General features: G+C 48.5%; 1 protein-coding gene across 10 annotated transcripts in view; it reads right to left on the reverse strand.

The window, feature by feature from the left end:
• The window catches only part of PALD1 (phosphatase domain containing paladin 1), an 80105-nt gene extending 55040 nt beyond the window's left edge, over positions 1-25065 (reverse strand). For 3 of the 10 annotated variants that reach the window (XM_016121015.2, XM_036222604.1, XM_016121016.2), the window contains exon 1: positions 7186-24866. The gene's annotated coding sequence lies outside the window, so the exon portion shown is untranslated. Of the gene's footprint in view, positions 1-7185; positions 24867-24976 lie in introns of those variants that run through there. The other 7 variants (XM_016121009.2, XM_016121008.2, XM_036222606.1 and 4 more) reach the window with 7 other exon arrangements.
• Between the last annotated feature and the right edge of the window lie 629 nt (positions 25066-25694).

The following is a 25694-nucleotide window of genomic DNA, read 5'->3' on the forward strand; positions in this document are numbered from 1 at the left end:
ACACATTTTGGGGAGAGAGAGAGAGAGAGAGAGAGAGAGAGAGCGCGCAAGAGAGAGAGCGAGAGAGAGAGAGAGATGCAGGCTGTAGTGCTTAGAGGTGAAGTATCTTGATGTCTGTGACTTCCATATGGGAGGGAGGAAGGGTAGCGAGCGCAGATGGAGCAAAGTGAGCAACCGGTAAGGATAAACATGCATTCACTGTACTCGTCTTTCGACCTTTCTGTAGGCTTGAAATTTTGTAAAATAAAAATCTGGGGCTAAAATATTTTTAAAATAAAATTTAAAAAAATTTTAAGTTGTCTTATGAGAAGCTAGTTTTCCACACATTTCTCCTGGTTCTCCACCTTGAAGACTCAGAGACCGTGTCTCATCTGGGGAGAGAAATTTTGTAATCCATGAGCCAAAAGGGGTCATATGTGCAAGTGGCTCGATCCTTGCAATTTTGACATTTTTTGACCTAATTAGCTGATAGTACTTAAAAACCAAGTGGTAGTGCCCCTGCAGGCCTCTGGAGGTCTGGTAGGGGAGGGTGCTCCTGGTTTAACCCTTGTCCTGGGGCATCCTGTCCACCACTTGTGTCATAGCACCTGTAGTCTTCCTTCATTGTGCCAAATCTTCGCGTCCCCCAGCCTCCTGGCCACTCTCCTATGAGTGAACTTGTCCTGCCCCTCAGGTCCCAGCAGCTCAGACACATGCCACATGCTCTGAACCCCTCAGAAGAGGCTGGCCCGCTTCCCTTATTCTGACCACTGCCACTGGGCTGACTCCTAACCCCTCGAGAGCCTTTCTGCCCTCCTTCCTGTGCTGGGGCATGTGGCATTCTGGTCCCAAGGCAGGACTGATTTTCCCTCTGGGAAACTTCCTGGGGGAGGGTCTGCAGTCCCTGAAGTGCTAGCCTAGCTGCTCAGCCTGGAAACACCCTCTAGTCTGATCGAAATGCCAGGGATGCCTTCACCCCCACCCCCACCCCTTCCTTGCCATCTGTACTAAACAAACCAGATGAGAAACAGGAACAGCCAGCTGAGCATGGCTGCCCAGAGCCAAGACCGCAATCCCCATCTCCCTTGCAGCTACCCGGGGGCCTTGCGACTAATTCTAGCTAATGGAACGTATGGTGCAGTGTCACACGGCAAGTCCCAGGCTCCCTCCTATGAGCCCCTTTCCTCCCTTCCTCCATCTTGCTGCCTGGAACACAGATGTGATCACTGACGTTTCGCAGCTATCTTGAACCATGAGCACAAGAAGCCACACCACACCCTAGGAATGGTGGAGCTCTAGTCCACAAGGAATCCATGGCATGAACCCATCACACCGGGCACGGACCACAAAGCTCTGGACTTGGACAGGACATAGCAATAAACTCCCATTTTATATAAACCACTGTTATTCGACTTTTCCTATTATCCACAGCCAAATGTGATCCTGACTAATGCACGCTGTTATCTTTAGGCGTGACCCTCAACGACCACATGCCACAGGGCAACAGGACAGAACTTACTTCTTTCCCCTCTGGTGGAAGGCTGCCCTGTGGGCTGGCAGTTCCATGCCCAGGCACAGCAATGCCAGGGTCCTATGGGCCCAGCCCACGCCGGGGCCCTGGGGGTTCACAGAATCAGGAGACATGGTTTCTGGACACCAGGGCCCACGCGGTAGCTGAGGGGATGCACGCAGCTGGCCATTAGAGCCCCACTGGTTGCTAGACAGTGCGGCGCAGCAGATTTCCCCGAGTCAGCTGCAGAGATTTAGAAAGGTCTAAGCAGCTAGATGTTCGCTTCACTCTATAGACAGAGGCTTGGCCTCCATTGCTCCAAAAAGGCAGACAGAGCCTGTAAGAGTCTCCCCTCTGGATTCTCTCTGTGTCCCTCTCAGTGCCTCTCCGAGCAGGGGAACTCCTTAAAAATCAAGAAGGTATCATCTGGGTGGGAGGGACCCACCCTGCTGGTTCTTCCAGGGAAGAGCAGGAGTGTAAAAATCCCCAGAAAAGGTGCCAATCAACTCTGGGAAGGGCAGCCATTTGGTTCCTGAGAAAGCCTGAAGCTCCTGTGCATCACCGGGTTCCAGATGGCCTGGGACTGAAGGGGGGGGGGGGGACAGAATGCTGCCGAGAAGACCCTAGGGAGAACAGAGTTCAGGCTACCAGGACTGCTCAGCTTCCAAGAAGTTGGGCATTTGGCCATTTCATGGTCAGCAGAATCCTAGAGTCTCCTGAGACTCCACCTAGGGCCCTGGCCCTGTCAACTGTCCCCTGGCTGCTTCCAGGGACTGTGCTCCAAAAGGCCAGTGGGAATTTAAGTTTGAACTCCACTTCCAACCTCCAGCAATTTCACAGGGACCTTGAAGCATCATTTCAAGGAGCTGGGAAGAATCATGCCCCAATTCTGGGGTCTGTCCCCATGGCTTCCACCCCTGTGGCCTCTGGTCTAGACTCCCTTGCCTGGCATTTAAGACCCCCTTTCCCATCTTCATCACCCCTCAACCTTTTATGAAAGTACAATGTGGGAAACAGCCAGAAGCAGAGCTGCTGTGCTGGCTGCCGGCTCAGAAAGGTGGTTGCAGAGCCTCCTGCCCCCACGCCCACCATGGGGCCCCTCCTAGGGAGATGCTGGTCAGAGACTCTTACTTCTTGTACCTCACAGGACACATCCCACCCTTCCCTGCTTCCATGCTTCTGCCCTCCCTGATCCCAAAACTGGGAATGAATGTCATTCCCATCCTCACCCCTTCACCCCACCCATCAACATCCCGTGGAAATGCCCCATCCCTTTCCAAGCCTTTCAGCATATGGCCTGTGCCCCACACAACCCTGGCCTTGAACTCACTGGCCTGGCCCAAGGTTCAGTAAGTACGTGCCTCGTCTCCCCACTCTGATTCCAATGTTTCCCCAGGGGCCCCCGCAGGGTTGAACCACAATAGTTGTACGTTCCGAATGTCGTTTTGCTAAATGAATTTCATATTCACCATCTCATTTCAGCTTCAGAACGACTCTATGAGAAAGGCGGAACCACAGGCTATTGTGCCATTTTGCAGCTGAAAAAAAGTGAGGCTCATAAAGTTCACTAGATAATATAATGACAGAGTAGACCTCTGATTTCACAACCGGGCTCTTTCTACTACATCATCCAGCCATCGCTCTCCTGTTTCTGCTGAAGCCACCCTCACATTTCCAATAGACACTAAGAAGCTTAAGCCAGAGACCTGGCAGAAGGCACAAAATAAGCTGGACCCAGGGAAGAATACCCCTTCCAGGGCCACAGCCTCTCACATACCGCTGGAAGCCAGATGCAGGCGGTGGGGGGGGGGGGGGTAACAATGGAGCTAAAAATAGGGCAGGAGGCTGAGTGACCAGCTGCAGGAAACATCTGCCTCAGCTGTAGAACAAACGCAGAGGAAGTCACCATGCTGCAGGGTTCCCCTACTGTGGGGCCAGGGGAGAGCTGGGCGGTGGGCAGTTGGGAGAGGTATCAACAAAACTTTCAAATCCGTACCCAGTACAGGGGCTCAGACCAGCTCCCCACCTGCCCCAGGCCTTATTCCCCAACTCCCAACTCTCACACTCTTTCTCTCTCGCGCGCGTGCGCTCTCTCTCTCGCTCTCGCTCTCTCTCTCTCTCTCTCTCTCTCTCTCTCTCTCACACACACACACACACACACACACACACACACACACAGGCAGAGTCTCTACAGAGTCTAAATCCCCCTTGGGCACCAATATGTATTTTAGAGTTAGAGTCAGAGGCACCTTTGAATCTCTAGTCTGCTCATCTCATTTTACAGAAGAAGAAACTAAGGTCCAGAGTAGGCCAGAGACCTGCGCACAGTCACAGAGACCATGAGCAGCAGGGTCAGGACCAGGGGTCTCCCTACACCTCTCCGCTCACCTGCCTCACTGAGCATGTCCACCCAGGGCCAGGGACGACCCTGACCAGGAAGAGCTCTCCTGCTCCAGAGAATGAAGCACACCAAGCAGAGGAGACAGATCTCAGCATAAAAGGCTTCATTTACACTCAAGGAAGAACCACATGGCAATCCATTCACCTCCCCCAAGCAGGCCCAGCCTCCCTCTACGGCCTACTGCTCCCCATCTCCCACCTTTGTGCTCGAAACTCCAGCCAAAGTGAACATTTTAGAGTCCCTTGGAAGAGACAACTCAACAGGCCTTTGCAAATAATTAACAACAATAACAGAAGTAATAAGAACAAAGCAGTGGTGTACCTTACTGGGTCAGGGGGTTGGCATGGGGTGTTCTACAGTCTATGTAAGACAGAAATCATGCCTTTGAAAATCCCTTAAATAACCCATAAAGGACAAGGCTGGGCCAGCTCTCGATTGGTCCAATCTAGTCAGTTTTCCACCAGTAATGTACAAATGCCACCATTTCTTTTTCAGAGCAGCAGACGAAGTTTGAGGGCCACGCATCAGCCTAATGCTCATCCATTCCACATCTTCCTGCCCTGCTCACTCCCTCTGCCTAGCTCACTAGCATCCTCTGCACCAGAAAGCCATCCTTAACCTCCCCCTAGCCACATTCCACCATGGTTGTCGCTCCCCTATGAGGCCCACCAGGTTGGGAGCTGGGGCTGGCCTTCCATGACATCCCAGTGCTTGGCACAAAGTAGCCACTTGAATGAACAAAACTGGAGAGATTTTTAAAGAACAAAAACAACAAAAAGATCAACTCTCTGGTAATCCCGTTTCGTGAGCATAATGAGACAATACAGGTGGGGCTGTAGCCCAGGGCCCAGAACACAACAGGCACTCCATAAACACGGCCCTGTTTTGATTGCCTTACAGAAAATGGGGCGGGGGAGGACACTGGCTCCTGGACCCCACACAGCAGAGAAGGTTAATGAGGAAGGCACATGGGCGCCAGAGGCTCCATGTGCCTTCCTCATTAACCTTGGGCCAAGAAGGGGGAAAGGTGACACTGAGGGACCCACTGTCTGGGAAGCAGACCTCACCCATTAGGGAGAGTGACCTAAGACCCCTGAGTCTCTCCCACCGAGTCATGCCCTTCCTGTCTCCTAGAGGGGCAAGAAAAATGGGGTGCCTATAAAGTCCCCTGGGTTTTTCCATCACTCCTGAAGACCAAACGCATTAGCACCTAGAGCAGGGTTTGAAATCACAAATGATAAATTTTTAACCCCAAATGGTTTACGTCTCCATGCCCCCACGTTCCCTCATGTTGTACTCTCTAAGGTTAGCAGGGGAGGGAAATAATGGCAGCAGGCAAACTGCCCCTGACGAGAGAGAGAGAGAGAGAGAGAGAGAGAGAGAGAGAGACACCCAGGCACTGCCCTAAGGCTATTTACCTGTCATCTGACCCACAGTTCTGAGAGCATGCTCTGCAGAGCCCAGGGGTCCCCAACAGTTTCCAGGGCTCCACAGGGTCAAAAAGATTCTCAGTTCTCGGTAGAGCAATAAAACATCATTGGCTTTATTGCGAGGACATTTGATGGAGCAGAAGCTTTGAGGGTGAAACTGCTAAAAGCTCAGCAGGAGGCACAGCACTGGGCTGGTCACCATTCACGGCGACAAAATATGCCAATGTCACTTAAGAACGTCCTTGATGAAGCGTTAAAACTGATTACTTTTACCGAATCTCAGCCCCTGAGTACACGTCTTTTTAATATTCTGTGTGATGGTCCGGGAAATGCACGTGGGCTGGTTACTGGAAAGTGACACATGTCTGGAGAAAAAGCACTTAGAAGCCTGTCTGAGCTGTCGCTGAGCTAGACTCTCCGTCCACGGAACACCACTTCCACTTGAAAGAACGCCGACAAACGATGATTATTCAGAATTGGGTATCTGGCAAAAATGAACAGGGTGAGTCTACCCTTTTCACGGAAAACAATTGACAGCCAATGATAAAGTTGGAGTTTTCAAGAGAAAAATTAGAATTTTGGAAAATTTGCATCAGCCACTGTGAGTTTGACAGTTTCTCAGAACATGAAGATTTGCGATATGTGTTATGATGCTAGCATATGTAATTTTTCAGTACGATGAAATAAAATGTGACATTTGGAAGAGCTGTATGTGAACCAATGTGTCCTCAATGATGAATATTTGATGTTTTACAAAATCAGACCTGAGTCAAAGATCCATTCACAGTGCAAAACAGTCCAATGAATTTTAATGTAACAAAATATGCAGAATTCGTGAATATATTTTCAGAGTCTACATTTCAACTAAACTTTAAGAAACTATCACCTGTCTAATTTTTATGTAGTATCAAAGGAAAATATCCATAGGCTAGTAAAATACTTCTCCATTCTTCAGAAAAAAAGTATTTTATTTATTTTAACACGAGTTTGTTATTGTTATTTTTAAAGGAATGCATAAATCTGTATTTTATGCATATTTTATAAATATGTATACATATATATGCAATTTTAAAGTTTCAAAAGAAATAGCCATTTATTTACTGATCTAGGAATATAAACAATCGGTTTTAATTTCTAATATGGTAAACACCAATTTATGTATATAACTCACATAAACAAAAGCTCTTTGGGATCTCCAGTTTCTAAGAATGTAAAAGAAGGAGTCCTGACACTAAAAAGTTTGCAAATACTTGTGATTTAACCCCCACAGTAACCCTTTGGTTTTCTGTACTAGCATTATTCCCATTTTACAGGTATGACACTGAGGCACAGAAAGGCTGGGTAACTTGCCCAAGGGTGCACAGGTGACCAAGAGCTTATAGGTTAAGACCTATAAGCTGTCCTTCACCTAAAAGTATGCTCCCAAAGGAAATGCAGAAGGATGAATGATAACATGCTACAAAGGAAACCCTAGACGTGAAAGAAGAGAATATAAGTAAACATTTACATAATCTTGGAGTGGAAAAGAACTTTCTATGCAAAATACTAGAGAAGACATACAGTAAATATTGATAGATCAGACTACATAAAAAAAATGGTCAGCTGTTGACCAAAACAGAAAAAAAACACACAAAATTAAAAAGCAAATTGTACCCTAGATAAAAATATTTTCAACATTTTTATTATTCATCATATTCAATAGTTTTTTTCCTAAACAAATGAGAAAACAATACATCTTGAGAGTAAAACCAATAAAAACGAAAAACCCAACAGAAAAGAAATACGAATTGCCAATAAACATGAGAAAAAATGTTCATCCTAACTTGTAGTTTCAACACTAGAAACAATGAGATCCCAAGTATTACCTATCGTGGTATCATAGGTACAGCAGGATGAAGACCCTGTGTCGGCTTGGGTGCTGGGGAGCGGCTCCCTCCTAAGAACCTGGCAGGATGTTAAGTGGCACAGGTCCCTAGAGGCCAATCTGGCAATGATTTTAAAATGTCTTAAAAATGTATGACCCTTTGACCTGGCAATTCTTTTATCAATTGATTCAAAGGAAATAATCAAAGATATGACCACAAAGATGTTCTGTACAGCTTTGTTTATATTAGTCAAAGACTGGAAATATCTTTTACATCAACAGTGGTTGAAGTTGAATGTATCGTGAACGTCATCATGTGGTCATTAAAACAGATGGAGCATCACATGACCGTCACTAATAGGATATGGAGGGAAAGAAGCCAACATAAGCAAATACTGTGATTCCGTTTATCTGAAACTCAGAAACAAACCAGCTAGTCTATGGTGTTGAAAGTCAGATAAGGAGTCACGTCTGGAGCAGGAAGAAAGGGATGGCAATGGGTTACAGGGATCCAGGGTGCTGGAAGAATTCTGTTCCTTGACCTGGAAAGGCTCCAAAGGCTGTGCTCACTTTGCAAGTCATCAGGCTGTATACTTGTAATGCGTCTGCTTTTCTGAGCAGGTTGAATTCTATTTTCAGTTTCAAAAGAAAGAAATGGCAGTTTATTTACTAATCTAGGAATATAACTACTGTATGTTTAGTTAAAAAATAAATAAAACCCAAAAGAGTATTTTAGAGTTTCATTCCATAAAAAGGCTCTTGTATTCAAGTACACACGCAGAAAGTGAGAGAGGAGAGACAGAGACAGAGACACAGAGAGACAGCGAGAGACACAGGGAGAAAGGGACAGAGACAGAGAGAGAGGAGAAGTGTCTGGAAGACTAAATCTCAAAATCTTAATAGTGAACTGTGGCTATTGCAGGGAAGTGGGATCACAGATGATTTTTCTGATCTTCCTGCATATCTTTATTTTTCTCTGATTTTCCTATAAAGAACCTATACTATTTATAGAAAAAAAGAAGGCAGGGGAAAGACCTATACAGTATGGTCGCCGATACCAATAACAATGGTTCTGTATCAACCTTACAGCCCAAATAGCCCCTGAACACACAGGAAAAGGTCAGAGGACAGAGGATATTCCTGAGTTGCTACTGATGGAAAGCTCACACGCTAACACCTTCTCAGGGAAGGAACTAGGATACTGGAGTCAGAAAGACCTGCGTATGCCCCAGTGCTATCCCCCGCCAGAAGCTCAGGCCAGTGCCTGAGCCTCTCTGAGTCTCAGTTTCCCTGCAGTGGAGTGAGGGTTAAACAAGGTCACGGATGCCCCAGCCTGACCAGGTCAGTGCTCAAGGCAGATCTAACAGACAGGCTCCTCCAGGTTCCAGAGGAAAGAAAAATAGAGGCCCAGGGAAGCTGAGTGATGACCTCACACCACCAACCTGTGGCTACGGAGGATACCCAAAGAGTCCCCACAACTAGAGTTTGGTCCAGAGGCCTGCCTCCTGGTCCTTACCTTAGGAAGTGCCCTGCGCTCCTTGGGCCTAAGGGCCTCAAGAGTAAAAAGCAGGCTAGGCATTGAACTTGACCTCGGATAGTCTCCCTCAAACCCCACTCCCACCATTCTCATGAAACTTCAAGTATAAGGCTATGGCAGGAAAGGTGGATCGCTGATCCAGACAGGAACTGACCTCAGAGGATGAATGACAGGCCAACATTCCATTAGGAGCCCCACCTGCTGGTGACCTTTGGGGTCATGGGAGCCAGGAGTGGGTGGGCATGCAGAGGCCAAGGAGGAAACAGGATTTACTGCGGAAGGCCAGGCACATGGCAGATCCCCAGGCAGGGAAGTGACTTCATTTCACACACTGTCCTCCTCGCTTCCGCCTCTGGCATGGCAGGGAGTTAACCCTGAGAGGGCCACGTTTCACCAGGCCCTGGCCAACTCCACACAGGCCAGAGTAACAGAACCCAGGCTCTCTCTTACCCCCTTCTCCTATTATGCCCAATCCACAGATAGGGAAACTGAGGCTCAGAGAGGCTGACAACAGGGCAGGGCCTCCAGGACCTTTCCCACCACACTGAGTTGTACAAAGGAGAGAGATGTTAACTCAGGGTCAGGAACTCAGAGGAGGCTTCCTGGAAGAGGAGGCCAGTGAGCTGGGCCTTGAAGGATGAGCAACATTTGACAGGCAAGAAATAGTAGCAAAGAAATAGAGGAGCCAAGGTTCAAACTCAGCCCTGTCTGGCCCCAATGCCCAGGCTCATCTCAACCCTTGAAGCAAAGCAAAACCTACACTCGCCAGCACGGCTCTCCAGGCCTCTGGGTGGTTTGTGGCAGGGAAAGAGCTCTGCCACCTCAGACCTCCAGCGGCAGAGGGAAGAGCAGGAAGAAAACGCCAGGGCACGGGAGGGGAAGAAAAATATTTTTATGTTTCTCCCTTTTCCTGTTTATCTATCCTCTTGATCCCAAAGCTCTTGGTAGCTATTTGTTCAGGGAAAATTCTGCCAAGAGTGACCTCCTGCCATTGGCCACCCTGCCCCGTCAGCCTTGTGCTGGGGGCACTGAGGCCCACATCCCCACAGACACCAACCCGGACGGGGAGGCTGCCTCGAAAAGGGCCTTTCAACAGAAGCTGAGGCCCAGGCAGCAGGACCCAGGCCAGGGAGGCAGGGCCACTGCCATCACCTCCTCGGTGCCAGCTGGCACCCATCAGCTCCACATTCAGCTCCCATCAGCTGTAGGGAGATGACGAGAAGCATTCGAGGAAATGACTCGAAGCCTGGCTGGGGCACTGCGCTGGGGCTGGGAACATGGCGGATGAGCTGTACGTTCAGGCAGACTTGGCATGCAGTCCTAGCTGACCAATGACTTGCTGCGTGACCTGGGTCAAGTTACGGAAATTCTCTGAGCCCAGGGCTGGTACCTGGTGAATGTGAATAAATATCATTTATTCCCACTCCCACCATCAAGTTGACCAGCTGATCCACTCGCTCACTCCTGAAGATCGGAGGTACCTTTAAAATGTGCTCAAAAGAACAATTATAGCCTTAAAAAGGAATGAAATCTGACACATGCAAAGACATGGATGAATTTTGAAGACATTATGCTAAGTATTTAAATAAGCCAGATACGAAAGGACAAATACTACATGATTCCACTTATATGAGGTACTTAATGACGGTTGCACAGAAATGTGAACGTACTTAATGCCACTGAACTGGAAACTAGAAATGAATAAAAGAAGAAATCTTTTGGTGTGTATATTTACCTCAATTTTAAAAAATTAAAGGCAGATTCAAAACAAGGCGAGGGAGGGGTGGTGCCCGTATTCATTTCTGTCCTAACCCTTGAAGAGTTCCAGCTAGTGAGGTAGGGCAAGTATGGAAAGAGCGAAAGGCACCACTTCCCAGGGAGTTGGTACCATCAGAGAACCAAGCGGTGAAAGCTGAGGAAAGAGACACACGTGCTACCTCCAGGTCCTGGGAGGGTTGCAAGAGTAGGTGGCCCCTGAGCTAGGCTTGCACCAGCTTCAGACTAAGCCACTGTGCCAGGCTCCTTCCAGTATCAGGCAGGACTAAGCAAGGCAGCTCCATGCTCCTATAGCCACCAGGAGCACTGTGAATGAGAGCTACATGGGGCCCTACTCACAGCTTGCACACTCATGTACACTGTCCTACGCCAAAGACCCTAATACAGCCCCACATGTCAATCCTGGCCTCTGCCTGGCCAGCCTAGGCACCAATACCCAACAAACAAAAATGCTTCCTCATCTCTTCTAGCACCCACCACCACAGAAGACAAACTGTGGCCCACTGTCTCCAAGGCCAGGGAAGGGGAAAGAAGTGGGTGACCAAAGAGTACTCAGAAGACCTAAAAATATGGTTATCCAGAGGCCCCCTGACCCTAGCCTTACCACCCTCCCCAAAGGCTGGGGTGAGAAGCAGCAGGCCTCAGCTTGGGGATGGGATGTGAGTAAAATCATTGGTGAGAGGGCCTGAGGGGTGGCACGGATAGGCTGAACTCCACCATGAGTCACGAGTGAACTTGAGCAAGTCTTTTCCCCTTCCAGACCTTCTGAAGCCTCTTTAGTTGCCTTCTTGACAAAACAAGGAATTTATCACATCACCCAGCAAGCACCCTTGGGTATACCCCCTAGAGAAGTGTATTGGTTCACCAAAAGACAGGCAAAAGTGTTCAGCAGCTTTTTTCATAAACATCAAAACTAGAAACAAGGCAATGGTCCATCAACAGGGAAAAAATAAACACACTGTGGTACGCCCACATAATGGAATACTACACAACAATGAAAGGGGACAAAGAGGGCTGGATAACTGACTGGGAAGGGGTCAAAGGGAACCTTCCAGGACACTGTAAATGTTCTATATCTTCATCTGGGTAGGGGTCACACAGGTGATTCTTCTTTAAAAATTCATCTATGTCCTGATTTACTGTCTGTAAATTATACCTCAATTTATCAAACAAAATACAAACAGCTAATATATATTTTGTCCTCTGGGGACAGCAGTGAGGCTGCATAGAAAAAAGCCACAGAAAGGAGTGGATGATGGGTAAGAATGTGGGCTGGGAATCAGAAGGACCAGGGTTCAAGTCCTGATACTCTCTCTAAGTGGATACATTTTTTCCTGTTTTGGTTTTTTATTGTTGTTGACTAGATTTTCTTATCACAAAAGTAATCTGTACTTGCTGTCACAAGTTAAAGATATATAAAGAAAACGTTTATGCCCCTCCTATGCCCGTCCAAGCCCACCTTTTAAGCCTGCTTCTACAACAAGCTTTTTTTCTCTTGAGAGAATATAAACACTCCTCTCAGTTGATACATATAATTTCAACTCTATGTAATGGTCCCATGCCATTTCATTATATCACTAGTCTTTCAATAAATAGCTACTAAGTATCAACCATGTCAACCAGACAGGCACAGTACTGGCGCTTCATGGAACAAGCGTTCCAACAAGACAAAGAAAAAGAAAGGTAGAGGAGTCAACAAGAAATATAATAGTAACACATTGTATACATTGTAATGTGGGCTACAAGGGGCTGAGATGATATTAAAAAATGAGGAAGGTAGGAAAAGGATCTATTTGAGATATGATAATCACAGAAGGCCTATGCTGATATCAAAGAACAGGAACATTTTGGCCATGTGAAAAAGCAGAGGGAACAGAACATGCAAATGCCCCACGTGGGGAAGAACACGGCACTGAAAGGAGATGGTGTGGTCTCCAGGGCACTGCCCCCAAATCCCAAAATCCTTGTGCACGTGGCCTTACATCCTGATAGTTTTACTTCTTTAGAACAGGCTACCAAAATGTGGACTGCTCAGCCAAAAAGGCATGTGCCTTTTCAAAACTGTAGTACAGCAGTCCCCAGCCTTTATGGCACGAGGGACGGGTGCCCCTATGAGAATCTAATGCCTGATGATCTGAGGTGGAGCTAAGGCGGTGATGCTAGTGCTGGGGAGCAGCTGCACATACAGGTGAAGCTCCGCATGCTGGTCTGCCACTCACGTTCTGCAGTGCGGCCCAGTTCCTAACAGTCCATGGACCAGTATTGGTCTGCGGCCCAGGGGTTTGGGACCCCAGCTATAGTAGACACTGCCATGTTACTTTTCCAAAGATTGTAACATTTCACACAGAAATCAGAACAGCTTAAGAGGACCGGTTTGCCCACATCCTCATTGATTCAAGAAGTAATCAATCTTTTTCATTTTGCTCATATAAAATCTCTCCACTTCCTTGTCTGTAGAGTGGGGGAAAGGACAGTTCTTTCTTCCTCCTTAGGATGCTGTGAGGTTTAAATAAAAAATAAATCCATCTAACCTGTTGAGCCCTGCATCTAGCATAGAGTAAGCACTTAACAAATGGGTGCAAGCTCTTACCGTTAGTTCTGTACAAATGCCAGGAGGTAACCGCCGATTCCATAATCACCAGCCTAATGAGGGGAACTCCCCAAGAGGAGCTCTGAAGGCTTAAACCCACAGGTTTAGCATGGCAGTCCTAGATATAAAAGAAGGAGGTGAAAATATAGCTCAGCAAAAGAACACTGGGCTCAGAGTCAAGAGGCAAAGTTCAAGGCATGTGAAAAAGCAGAGACTCAGTATCCTGAACTATAAAATGAGCTAATTCATTCCTTCTTCATGCTACCATTCCACAAATGTTTCTGGGGCACCTATTATGAGTGAGGCATTGTTCTAGGAGCTGGCAATACAGAAAAAAATTCCTGCCTCATACATCCTGGCTGGAGGCACAGCAATAAACTATATAAATTAGTCAAACATAGAGTGTATCAGGAGGTGATATGTGATCAGAAAAGGGTTATTATAGAGATGAAGCATGACATTTTAACAGAGTTTCCAAAGGAGCCCTCATATTTGAGTAAAGACCTAAAGGAAGTGACATGGCGAGCTATGTGGCTCTCTGGAATAAAAGCATCCAGGTCAAGGGGACGACCTGTGCAAAGACCATGAGGTGGAGTAATGCCAGTGTGTTGAAGGAGCCATGAGGCAGCCTATTTGTGTGGAACAAAGCAAGTGAGGAGACTGGCATTAGATGGGGGTGTCCTAGAGGCCATGGTAAGGATGCTGTGAGTAAATGAGGAGCCACTAGGGGGCTTGTGGCAGAGAAGTGCCTTGATCTGACTTAAAAGAGTCTGTCAGGGAATGAGGGAATGAGGGCCGAAGCCAACAGACCTGTTAGGAGTCTACCACCCTGGTGCAAGTGATGTGGAGGCCTAGGCCAGCAGTGCAGGGAAGGTAAGGAAAAGGGGCTCATCCTAGATCCACCCATTCTGAAGGTAAAGCCAACAGGACTTGCTGGCATGTCATTTCTGAGGAGTGAGAGAAACAGGAACCATGGACAACTTAGGTGTTTGGCCTGAACAAATAGAGGAGTTGCCACTAACTGAGAAGGAACAGACTGAGCGGGAAGCAAGTGAGCCACGAGGACTGAACGGACAGACAGGAGAGCCACGGTCTCTGCGGCAGCCGTGATCTCAGAAGGAAGCAGCAGACCTGCAAAGAATGGGGAGCCGGTCCTGAGGCCCATGAGGGTCACTGTGGAAAACAATATGAAACAGAGAGAGAAAAGTGGATCCAGAAGGGATGGCAGTGTGTCACGTTTGACCTGCTACAGGCTTCGCTGACCACAGAGCCTGGGCCACAGCCAAGGTTGGCTGCTCACAGGGTCACTTCACAGGTGGGGTAGCTGAGGGAAATGAGCTCTACAATGAGCACCTCTCATTTAGAAGCCAGAAAGGACCAGAATGAGCTGAGCAGGTGGGTGGGAAAGGCAGCCAGCTGGCCCATTTGGTTCCTACAGCTCCCACCTACCACCCCAAACAAGATCATGGAGCTGGGTCCCAGCGTCCCCACGACCCAGGAACTCTGCCAGATCCCAAAAGGGAATACAGAGCTCTGGGTTTTCCAGAACTGAGAATATGACTTAATATAGACTCCATGGATACCTGCTTTGGGATCCATGATTTCTTTTATTATTATTAATTGGGATTTAATTCACATACCATAAAATTCACCCTTTGAAAATACACAATTCAGTGACATTTAGTATATTTTCAATGTCACGCGACCATCACCACTATCTAATTGAAGAATATCAAACCCAAAAAGATTACCATATGAACCAGCAATTCTACTCCTAGGCACATACCAGAGAGAATTGAAAAAAGGGATCCAAATAAATACTTGCAACACTCACATTCACAGCAGCACTATTCACAATAACCAACGAGTAGAAACAGTCCAAATTTCCATCAACTGATAAACAGATAAACAAAATGTAATATATATCCACACAACAGATTATTACTCAGCTATAAAAAGGAATGAAGAACTGCTACATGCCCCAATGCAGACAGATGAACTTGATAACATTATTCCAAGAAAAAGAAGCCAGACACAAAAAGTCACGTATTGCATAATTCCTTTTATAGGAAATATCCAGAAAGGTAAATCCAGAGGGGATGCAGATCAGTGGTTAATAGGAGCTGGGAAAGGCGGGGGAGGGGGGGCGGTTAGTCAAGAGTGACATTAAATGACTTAAATGGATACAGGGTTTCCTTTTGAGGTAGTAAAAATATTTTCTAGGTTTAACATCACTAACCAAGGAAATACAAATCAAAACTACAAAATGATATTACCTCATGCCTGTCACAGTTATTATCAAAAAAATAAAAATAAAAAGGCAACAATGTAGAGAAACCGGAACCCTTACACGCTGTTCGCAAGAATGTAAAATGGTGCAGCCATTATAGAAAACAGAGGCTCCTCAAAAAATTTAAACTAGAATTACCATATGATCCAGCAATCATACTTCAGGGTATATATCCAAAAGAATTGAAGCCAGGCTCTCAAGAAGGTATTAGCACACCCACGTTTGCTGCAGCATTAACCACAACAGCCAAGAGGTGGAGGCAACCCTATAATGCCCATTGATGATGACTGGAGAAAGAAAATGTGTGTGGGTATACACACACACACAATGGAATATTATTCCATCTTATGAAAGAAAGAAATAATGTGATATGCTACAACATGGACGAATCTTGAGGACATTGTGCTAAATGAAATAAGCTGGTCACAGAAAGACAAATGCCGCAATATTGCATTTATATTAGGAATTTAAAACAGTCAAATTCATGCAGACTAAAAGTGGGAGTGGTGGCTGCCAGAAGCTGGGGCAAGGGGTAATGGGAAGTTACTAGTCAACAAACATAAAGTTTCAGTTAAGCAAGAAGAATAAGTTCTAGAGATATACTGAAAAACATTGTCCCTAGTCAACAATCACGTATTATACACTTAAAAATTGTTAAGGCGGTAGATCCCACATTAAGTATTCTTACTATAAAAAAATTAAACATTTTTAATGTTTTGGAATTAGATAAAGGTGATGGCTGTTTACCCAATATTGTGAATGTACTAAATACCACTGAATTGCACACTTTAAAATAGTTAATTTTATGTTATGTGAATTTCACTTCAATTTTTTTTCAAAAGTATTGATAACAAACCCTAGGTCATCTGAATGATGCACTGCCATGCAATTTGGGGCTCAAGTCCACTCTTGTGTTTACAATCCAATTCCTTCACCATGAAGGCCAAATGACATCATCCAAACAAAGGCTGTGGTTCAAATCGAAGAGGGTGGAGAATGGAGCCACCCCACAGCCCATGCAACCCGGATGTACCCAAATCAAAGGCCCAGGCTCGTAGCAGTTGGGACCATGTTCACGTTGAGAGTATCTGTGTGAATTGAGCAAAGTCCATCTCTGTTCGTGCCAAATTCCTGATTTATACAAGTGGGTTTACGAGCCACTATATACAGATTCTAATAACGCCACTATTCAGGACTTATCTTCAATTGAACAAGCCAGTTTTCCATGTATCAAATGATGTACTACTAAAAAAGACGCTCGGGGATTATTCGGTGTCACTTTGGGCTCAAATGTGAATAATCAGAATTACCACCAAAACTATCCAACCAGCCCAATATTATTGATGTCACTTTGTACAGTAGGCTCAAGTGACAGAGACAGGGAAACAGAAGAGGCCAAAGGGCACAGCTCCCTACTACCAACCAAACATTGGCAATTTAGTTGCTATTTACATCCTTACAATAAATTAACATTATTCATTTGAAATGGGTTGGCTTTCTGGTTTTATTAGTATTTCATGTTTGTTTTAAAGTTATATAAAAACCATATGTCTAAGGCATTTTATCTAGTTTAATATTTGTACATATTTAGGTTATATTCCAATAAGAAAACCTAAATTAAATGAATAAATGAAGTTTTTTTCCTTTAAAAGTGCACACACACACACACACACACACACACACAAAACCCCACACACATACTGTATGATTCCATTTGTACGAAATGTCCAGAAGAAGCAAATCTATAGAGACAAAAAGTGGATTAGTGGGCCGGGAGTGGGGAGTGACAACTAATGGGTACTGGGTATCTTTTGCAGTTGATGAAAATGTTATAAAATTAGACTGCAATGATGGATGCATTACTCTGTGAATATGCTAAAAGTTACTGAATCGTATGCTTTAAATGGGTGAATGGTACAGCACTTGTTAAGAAGGTGGATCTTATGTTGAATTATAGCTCAATAAAGCTATTTTTAAAAGGGGGAGGATCAACATGTTACCCAGGTTTGAACAGCACTAACGAAGCTGGAGAAATCACAGGGAAATCAACAACCCTACCTATTGATAGCTTCCCTCCCAGGTCCAGCCTCCTCTCCCTCCTCTTACACCATCCCCAAGTGCTCAAAGGGTCTAAGTATACCCTAACTCAGCAGAGAAGCCCATCCTGGGTGGGCAGGTGGCTGCCCTGAAATACCATACACAGGATTCCTGTCTCCTGGAACTCATTTCATACAACAGCGGTATGACTCAATTTTGAATTACTAAACCAGGAAAACCTTAAAGATGATGAAAACGACCAATGTTAGTTAGTATGGAGAGACTGTGAATCATTTTTACATCGATGGTAGTGCAGGGAAAGGAGTATGACAATACAGATTCAGACCTCAGGAACACAGACTCATGACCCAACTAGCTGGGGTCAAGGTAGAGCCAGGAGAACGCAAATCTGAGCAGAGACAGACACTTCCGTAGGCTGGAGACATCTTCACCCTCCACCCACACACATTGGGCAAAGCCTGCCCTTCAAGACAGGGTCCTATCAGTGAGACCCCAAGCAGCCACCTAGAAGGGTCTGCCTCTGCAGCTCCACTGCAACAAAAAGGGAGTCCTCAAAGGTCCATCTTTTGTCAGCCTAACAAATGGCCCCTCTCCTTGGGCCTATTCCTTCTAGAGACACTTCACAGAGACAGGAAGAGGAAGCCCCTGCTGCTAGCAGCTGGGCAAGAATGCACGTCCAGCTCATCTGCTTCCAAGACAGATTGATCCCTTTTATTCCAATGCCTCCCTCTTCCAGTGATCTGCTCTGAACTGACCACCTCTTGAAAACCTTCTGTCTTCCTAAAGCCTCGCTGAGCAACAGCTCGGACCCAGGGTAAAGTGGACGCACCCCATCTCCCGGCCCTCAGCTCAGAGGAATGGTTCCCAGAATGTGCTCAACACTCTGGTGGCATTCCCCAGGACCAATGGCTAAGTGAAAAAGCTGGTCCCAGAGCCATGGACCAAGTGTGATCCCATTTATGTGCCCAAAGCAGAAAGTACACAAAGTCATATAGAGGCACGGGAAAGAAAAAGACGAAGGGATACTCAGCAAATGCCGACAGTGTTACCTAAGAGAAGAGAGAGGTAGTAAGGGAGGGGAATGGGGACTTTCCCCATTTTACTCTCTATGAAGCTACTATTTAAATCTTTCATAAAGATAACTGCTTTATATTATTTTTTAATTGAACATATTTTCGATAGCAGGGTGGATGTCCATCAACTGGGAACTTGATAAATAAGCTGTGCTCCCTCCTCACACGGGAATACTACTCAGCAATGAAAAGGGATTTTTCACTGCTGAAATATGCAGTAACATGGACACATCTCAAGAAATCGTGTTGAGTAAAGAAGCCATATTTAAGCAAAATATGAGTCCATTTATGTGCAAATCTAGAAGAAACAAAACCATAGAAAGGACATAAATGAGTCTAGGACCAGGGGTGGGAGTGGCGACCGAGGTAATGGAAGTGTTCTCAGACTTGACTGAGGTGGAGGCTATAAGCACATGACATTTACCAACACTCATCCAGCTGTGCACTTAGAGTTTTTGGTATGTATCTCACTAAAACTTTTTTTAAGGAAGTAAGGTAGAGAAGGGAATGGGGAGTAACTACTTAATGGATTCAGGTTTCCCTCTAGGGTAAGGAATATGTTCTGAAAACTGACAGAGGTGGTGGTCACACAATGTTGTGAATGTACTCAATGCCACTGAATTGTGCACTTGAAAATGGTTAATTTTATGTCAAGTGGATGTCGCTTTGATTTTTAAAAATTTTTAAAGACAATGAAAAAAATTCTTACACCCATTTGGCAGATGAGAAAACTGGGCTCAAAGGAAGCAGTCAACGCCAGCCCAGGGCTCACCTACTTGTGCCTCAGCCTGGTTCAGACCCCGGTGGACAGAACTGCCCTGTACTCCCCCCAAGGGCTCTGCAATTCTGGGGCCCAGTCTCCACAGAGGGCCCTTCTCTCTGGGGCATTTGGAAACCAGAGCTTCCTAACAGGCCTTGGAGTGAGCCGGCAAAGCAGCACCTGTACAGAATTCCCAGAGTCCACGAGCTCCATCAACAGAAAGGGCTGTGTTGGGCGTAGGGAGGAGAGCCCATTAAGAAGGTGGTCAAACTAAGGCTAAAGCACCACAGGGCAAGGATGCAGGCAGGGAGAGGTCCCAGGTCCAGAACGGAGATCTTCTAGGCCCTGCCAACAGGGCCCTGGGGCTCTGATGGAGGGCTGCCACTGGAGAGTTACGAGATCAGCACCAACCTCAGGGGCCCCAGGAGGAAGGACTCGGTAACCACCAGCAGTCAAAGGGGACCTGTCCGCCAGCCGCTTTGTGACCAGCAGGAGAGGGGTTAACGTTTTCATGGGGTCTACAATTCCAGGAAAAGGAAAAGGGGAGGAGAAATTCCCTCTGTGCTTTCTAAACAGAATCTTCAAAACAGAATCTTCAAAACACCCAGTGTCCCTGTCCTCCACTCTGAGGAGGGTGGGGACAGAGGCCACAAACCTGCAGACAGACAGGCCCTGAGGCTCAGCAGGCTGCACAGGCTAGCAAAATCCAAGGTCATCTGAGTGTACCCACCTCTCTCTCCCTGAAGGGCCCCAACACAGCCTCTGGGCAGTGGGGCCATTTCTCATGGGTGAGGGCGGGAAGCCCAGCAGTGGACCCACAGCCCTCCAAGCACCACACCTTCCCTTCTCCTGGAATTTCTGAAAGCCCTAGCTCCCTGGGAGCCAGCAAAGTCATCTGTGACACTCCCAGTTCCCAGATGCTCCCTACTGCCTGCCATGAGCAGGTTGGTAACCACAGATGAATGTCTCTCTCATAGAATACCCCAGCTCAAATGGGGGGACCCCTCATAGCTAAAGCCAGACCACATATCAGGTACAGGAAATATATAAAACGATTTCTGAGGTCCAGAAATTCCACTATTATACATTCACTTCTTAGTAAAGTTTTAGGAGTTTTCAAAGGCTTCAGTTCATTGAAAGGAAGGGGAGGAGGATCTATTAATCCATGGGTGTCTTAATTAAGAACAAAAATAGACAAGAAACTGATCCTGGGGTGGAAGCAGTCTGGAGCTCCAGTTCGAAAATGAGGGGCTCCAGATGCTGTAGAAAGCCAGGAGCCAGATCCACGTATCTGCTCATGTCCCCTAAATACACCCAGCTGTCACATCTTGGCACGGGCTATTCTTTCTGCTTGGGAAGACTTCGCTCGCCCTTGCAAACTCTTGGCCATCTTTCAAAGCTCACCTGAAGCGTCACCCCACCTTCAGGTAAGCCATCCTCTCCCTTCAGAATGTACCAGTAGAGTTTGGTATAATGTACATATTTGCCTCTCTCACATGGCAGAAGCCAGGTTTCACTCACCTCTGGTCCCCTGCGCCTCGTACTGAACCCCAGGCCAGGAACCTGAATCAAAAGGTTCCTGGTATCTTCCCACCATGAGGGACTGTGCAAGCACCCTGGCCTCTCTGGCCTCCCAGGTCTCTCCCTCTGCTAAGAGGATGGTAGCAATGGCAGCATCTCATGTTTGCTGAGCGCTTATTTTGAGCCACATGCTAGCACAAGGGCTCTCCGCGCACTACCTCCTTTCATCCTTGAGACATTCTTGTAAGGGACTTACTATCATTAACCCAGTTACACAAGGAAATCAGGCACAGAGAGGTTAAGTGAGTTTCCCAGGAGCACACAGCTAGTGAGGGGAGGAGCTGAAATTCAGACTCTAATGAGGTGGTTCCAGAGCCAGTATTCTTAATCACTGCAAATCCTCTGGGGTGCTAGGAAGATTAAGGGGGGTAGAGTAGTCATCAAGACAAACTCTGAGTGGAAGAGGAAGTTTCTCTGTCCCCAGGTACCAGCCAAAGGCCTAGAAAGAGAAGCACCTTCTCCCAGACTAAGCCTGCTGTTCCCGGACCCAACCCCATTCAGAGTGCCAGTTACAGGAAATTTAAAAGGCCCATCTGCAAGTGCCTTGGCCCCAGAGCAGGGAGGTACACGGCTGCCCACTGGGAGGCAGAGCCATGATTTTGGGCTATTCTTAGCAAACCACTGGCTCCCCTCCCAGAGGCCCAGCAGGCGGCAGGCCCAAGCTTCCATATGCCCTGCCTCCCATTTCCTGACCCTGCGTGGAGGTCCCACAGGGCTAAGGAGTGGCTGGTGGACAGGAGTGTGGACAAAACACTCCAGCTTTTAAATGAGAGGTGCCTGCCTGCCCAGCCTTCCCAGGACCAGGCACCTGGCTGCTAGAGCAGCTGTGGAGAGCCCTGGCGACAGGCTCGTGATCAAAGCGCCACTGAAGGAGTGCTCGCTCTGTGCCAAACCCTAGGCCACATGCTTTCCACAGACTTTCTGCCATTTAACCCTCACAACACTCCCAAGGGTTAGGGGTTACTGGCTCCATTTTAAGGATGAGGAGTTTCATTTTAAGTGAGTTAGTTAAGACATTAAATAATTTGCCTGGGGTCATATAGTGAGTTAGTGTCAAGCCATATCTAGACTCTGGGCTGGCTCCCAGCCCCCAGGTTGGGCAGAGGACAGGTGACCCCTTCCTTGCCCAAGCCCAGGGTTTGGGGGAGAAGCAGTCCACACCAGGGAACAATGTTCTCATCAAAGACCCCACAGCATGGCTACTCTTTCTCTCCCCAAACGGATGGTCCCTTTCCTGCCAGAGACCATCAGGCTTGGGCTCAGAAAGAGTCCCCAGCCAGATTCCTCTTTTACGGAAGCCACATAGCCTTGCTTCAGGAAACTTTTGGAGACTCAGGGAAGATGAGACTCAAAGGTTCAAGGAGCCCCTGCTGGCACTTAGGGACTGGGAAGGTCAAATGACTCTCAAAACGAAACAGAATTCTGAGCCCTTTAGGGTCTTCAAACCCCAAAGTGGGCAGTCTAGAAATGAAGCCACACCACAGAGCACCTGTACCATCACTCCGAACAGAACCACTTCCAGGCACTGCTGCCACATAGAGTCACTGGGATAACTGAGCAGCACCTACCTCTGTCCATGTCCTGGCCTCTACTGTCAGGTGACTCAGCAAATATATGTGTCTGCGTCCCCGGGGAGCCCACAGCCAACTCCGTATCTGCCCAGGTACTCATGCCGTTTCCATGTCTTGTGCTGGTGAATGCCAGCTCACATCCAAGTCTGTAGGCCATATGTCAGGCCATCTACATCTCTGGCTCCCACAGGGAGAGGTTCAAATTCCTATGAAGGAATAGATCTGCCTGTATAGTGTCTGTGGCCCATGTATGGTCCACATTTCTGTGTTCATGTTGTCTGCCCCTGCACACATCTTGCCTCCCTCCACTGTCTTTTTGTCTGTCTTCATCATGTCCCTATCCAGTTCCGCCATCTCTGCTCACGCACTGTAAACCTGAGTTCGCACATGTCTCTGCCCATACCAGCATGTTCCACCTGTGCCCAGTTGACCCCATGTGTGCCACCTGTTTGGAGGTGGGTGGGTATGTTCACCCAAGTGCTCACAGTGCTAGCCAAGGGCTTCGGGGTGAGCTCAGCAACTCCCACTCCCAGAACAGCTGCCCAAGGCTACGGGCACAAGCACACTGCCACCTCCGCAAAGTGTTCCAGAAAAGCAGAAACCTGTAAGGCACGATGGGGGAGGAGGCAGAGCCCCAGACACAGCAGAACCTCAGGGGTGAAGTCAGTGCTGCCCCAGGTACCACCCACCTCAAGCTAGCCCTACCCAGCCACCCCACTTCCAACACCCAACTTCACCATCGATGGCCAGAGAACTGGAGGACGCCTGTCTGCACTCACAGGAAACACTGTCTGGTTCGGGACCTTCAGCTTCCCTACCTCATCCCCAGCCCCCAGCCAAAGAAGTTCTTCAGAAAGGAAGTGAGGACTTCCTCCCTGCTGGCCTCTGAAACCTCCTTTAAAGTTAGATCTAGACCCCAAACCTCAGAGGCCCCAGGACAGCCGAAAGAGTCCTGTGCTCAGCCTGACCCCAGAAACCTAATGGGTTTCTTCAGAAATCTACCAGCAGGAAGGAAAAAAACACCCCGGAGTGGGACTGGGGGCACATAGATGCAGGAAAATTTCCTGAGCCCTCCTGCTGTTCCCTGTCCCTGGGGGTGGTGAGAGGTCTTCATTAAGAGCAAGGTAATCAGGAAGGATGGGTATGGAGCCAGAACATTTTAAACATATTTGCATAAATGCATGTAAGCTGGGTCCCAGCCCCCCTCCCCACATCGTAACCTATATCACTTGTTTAGCAATTAATCATGTGTAGCCTCTTGGCATTTCCACTATTATTACTAGCCCTGGACTGGTATGGAAACCCTGTATCAGCAAACTCTCTGAGTGTCTTCCCCCATGGGGCTAAGCCAGCAGAAGGCAGAACCCTCCAACTCCTTCACCACGGCCATCCTCCCAGGCAGAGCCCAGTGCCTTGCATCTAAGAGGCGCTTGGTTATTGTGTCTGGTCGTTCTGCATGAAAGCCGAGCAGTTGGTGCCTGGACCTCTGGCTGGGAATGTAGAGAATCCCAGAAGCTCAGCTTTCTTCCATCTCCGACTCCCCAAGATGTAAAAGCATGTTCCAACCATCTGGCCACTTTAACCAGCCAGGTGCAGCAGGTCTCCCACAGACCACACTCTGCTCTCTGACAGGTGACTGCTCCTGCAGGAAAAACCTCCTAAGATAAAAAGGGGTCTCTCCAGGGAAACCCAGGCCTACAGAGGGAGCAGGCCAGAGGGGCCCAGAATCTAAGCTTGTGCCCACTGGGACCTCTGGACTGTTCCGCTTCCATGGTCCTCAAGCCCCCTAAAGTTGAGCCCAGGGGGCCCCCAAATGTGGAACACAAGACAGCTTCCCTCCCCGCAACTGCGCAGGAAGCCCAGCTCAGGGGCCGCCAGCACATGTCTACCTCAGCGTAAGAGGGGAGCCCGGAGCGCGACAAACAAACGACCCAATAACTCCTCACTGCTTAATACGTGATGCCCCGCTTCTCTCCCAGGAACCTATCCCGTGAGGGTTTGAGTGGAGGCCCAGAACTTCTCTCCCCGTGCGCTCGCGGGGATAGGGAGTGGGTGGTCGGAGCGGCCCGACTGGGCGAAGGGCTATGGGGTGGGGAAGAGGGGCAGAGGACTCCCGGATCTGCACTTCCTTTTCGCCAGTCCCGGGTCTGGACGCATCGGTACCTGCCAGCCCGTGGCTCCGGGGAGTATCCGCGCTCCTGCAGTCGGCACGCTGCACCCAGACTGCAGGCGCCGATTCAGGCTGCGGCGGGTCTCGCCCAGCGCGGGCTCCGGCTCGCTCCTCCCAACTTCCCCAGCCCATCCGTGGGCAGAGGCGGCTCTGGAGGCGAGCAGGCCGGGCGCGACGAAGCAAGGCCACCAATGCAGGAGCCCGCGCTCGCAGGCGACGGGAGCTGCGCACCCAAGCCCAGCACGCCGCTCGGGGACCCGCGCCCCCAATGCTGAGGGGCGGGCTCGGCCGGGCCGCCAATCACGGCTCCCGCCACCGCCCCGCAGCCTGAGCCCCCGCCCCAGCCGCCAAGGGGGCGGGGGGCTCGGATTTAAAGACACACTCACCCATGCCGCATCCAAACAGGCATCCCGAACCGCGACTCCGAGGCTAGGAGGGCACCGCTGGCCCCACCTTCCCCCGCCCCGCTTCCTCCTTCCGCCCGCCCACCCTACACCCGGAGGAAAACTTTGGGGCGGGGGATAGTGCTAGGGAAGCCAGTTCCTCTTCCCTTGTCATTAGTTCGGTTCGTTCTGGAAGATGCCCAAACCCTACATCCAGCCTCCCTGGCTGGAGAAAGAAGCGAATGCTCTCGGCGCCACACCCCCTCCCAGACTCCAGCTCCCCAGAAGAAGGGCGGGCCTGGGCGTCCCTCGCCCCTCGCTTTTTAAAGACAGGCCAAGCCCCGGCGAGACCAAGTCGAACACTGAGGAACCGGAAAAAGCCTCATAGCGCTGTGCAACCTGAGCTAAGCGTTTGCCTTCTCTGGGCCTCAGCCACCCCAGGTATCAACAGTCGAGCCCTTAAAAATCAGGCTGTCCGCACAATCGTGGATTTCTCCCAAACCTGAACACCTAGAGAAACGCACCCCTCGGCCCCCGAAGGCAAAAAGGAACGAACAAGGGAAAAACTTAGGAAGAGGTGGGGGTCCCTCTGTCCCCACCCCTTGGCTCCCGTCTGTGACACAATCCCCGACCCCCAAAGGAGCTGGCCGCAGCCTCCGCGCCTCGCAGGTCTAACACGCGCGGCAGCCCAGCCAAGCCCACACCGACACCCCCGCAGCCC

The sequence above is a fragment of the Rousettus aegyptiacus genome, unplaced genomic scaffold, assembly GCF_014176215.1.
Source record: "Rousettus aegyptiacus isolate mRouAeg1 unplaced genomic scaffold, mRouAeg1.p scaffold_m13_p_6, whole genome shotgun sequence".
Classification (NCBI taxonomy): domain Eukaryota; kingdom Metazoa; phylum Chordata; class Mammalia; order Chiroptera; family Pteropodidae; genus Rousettus; species Rousettus aegyptiacus.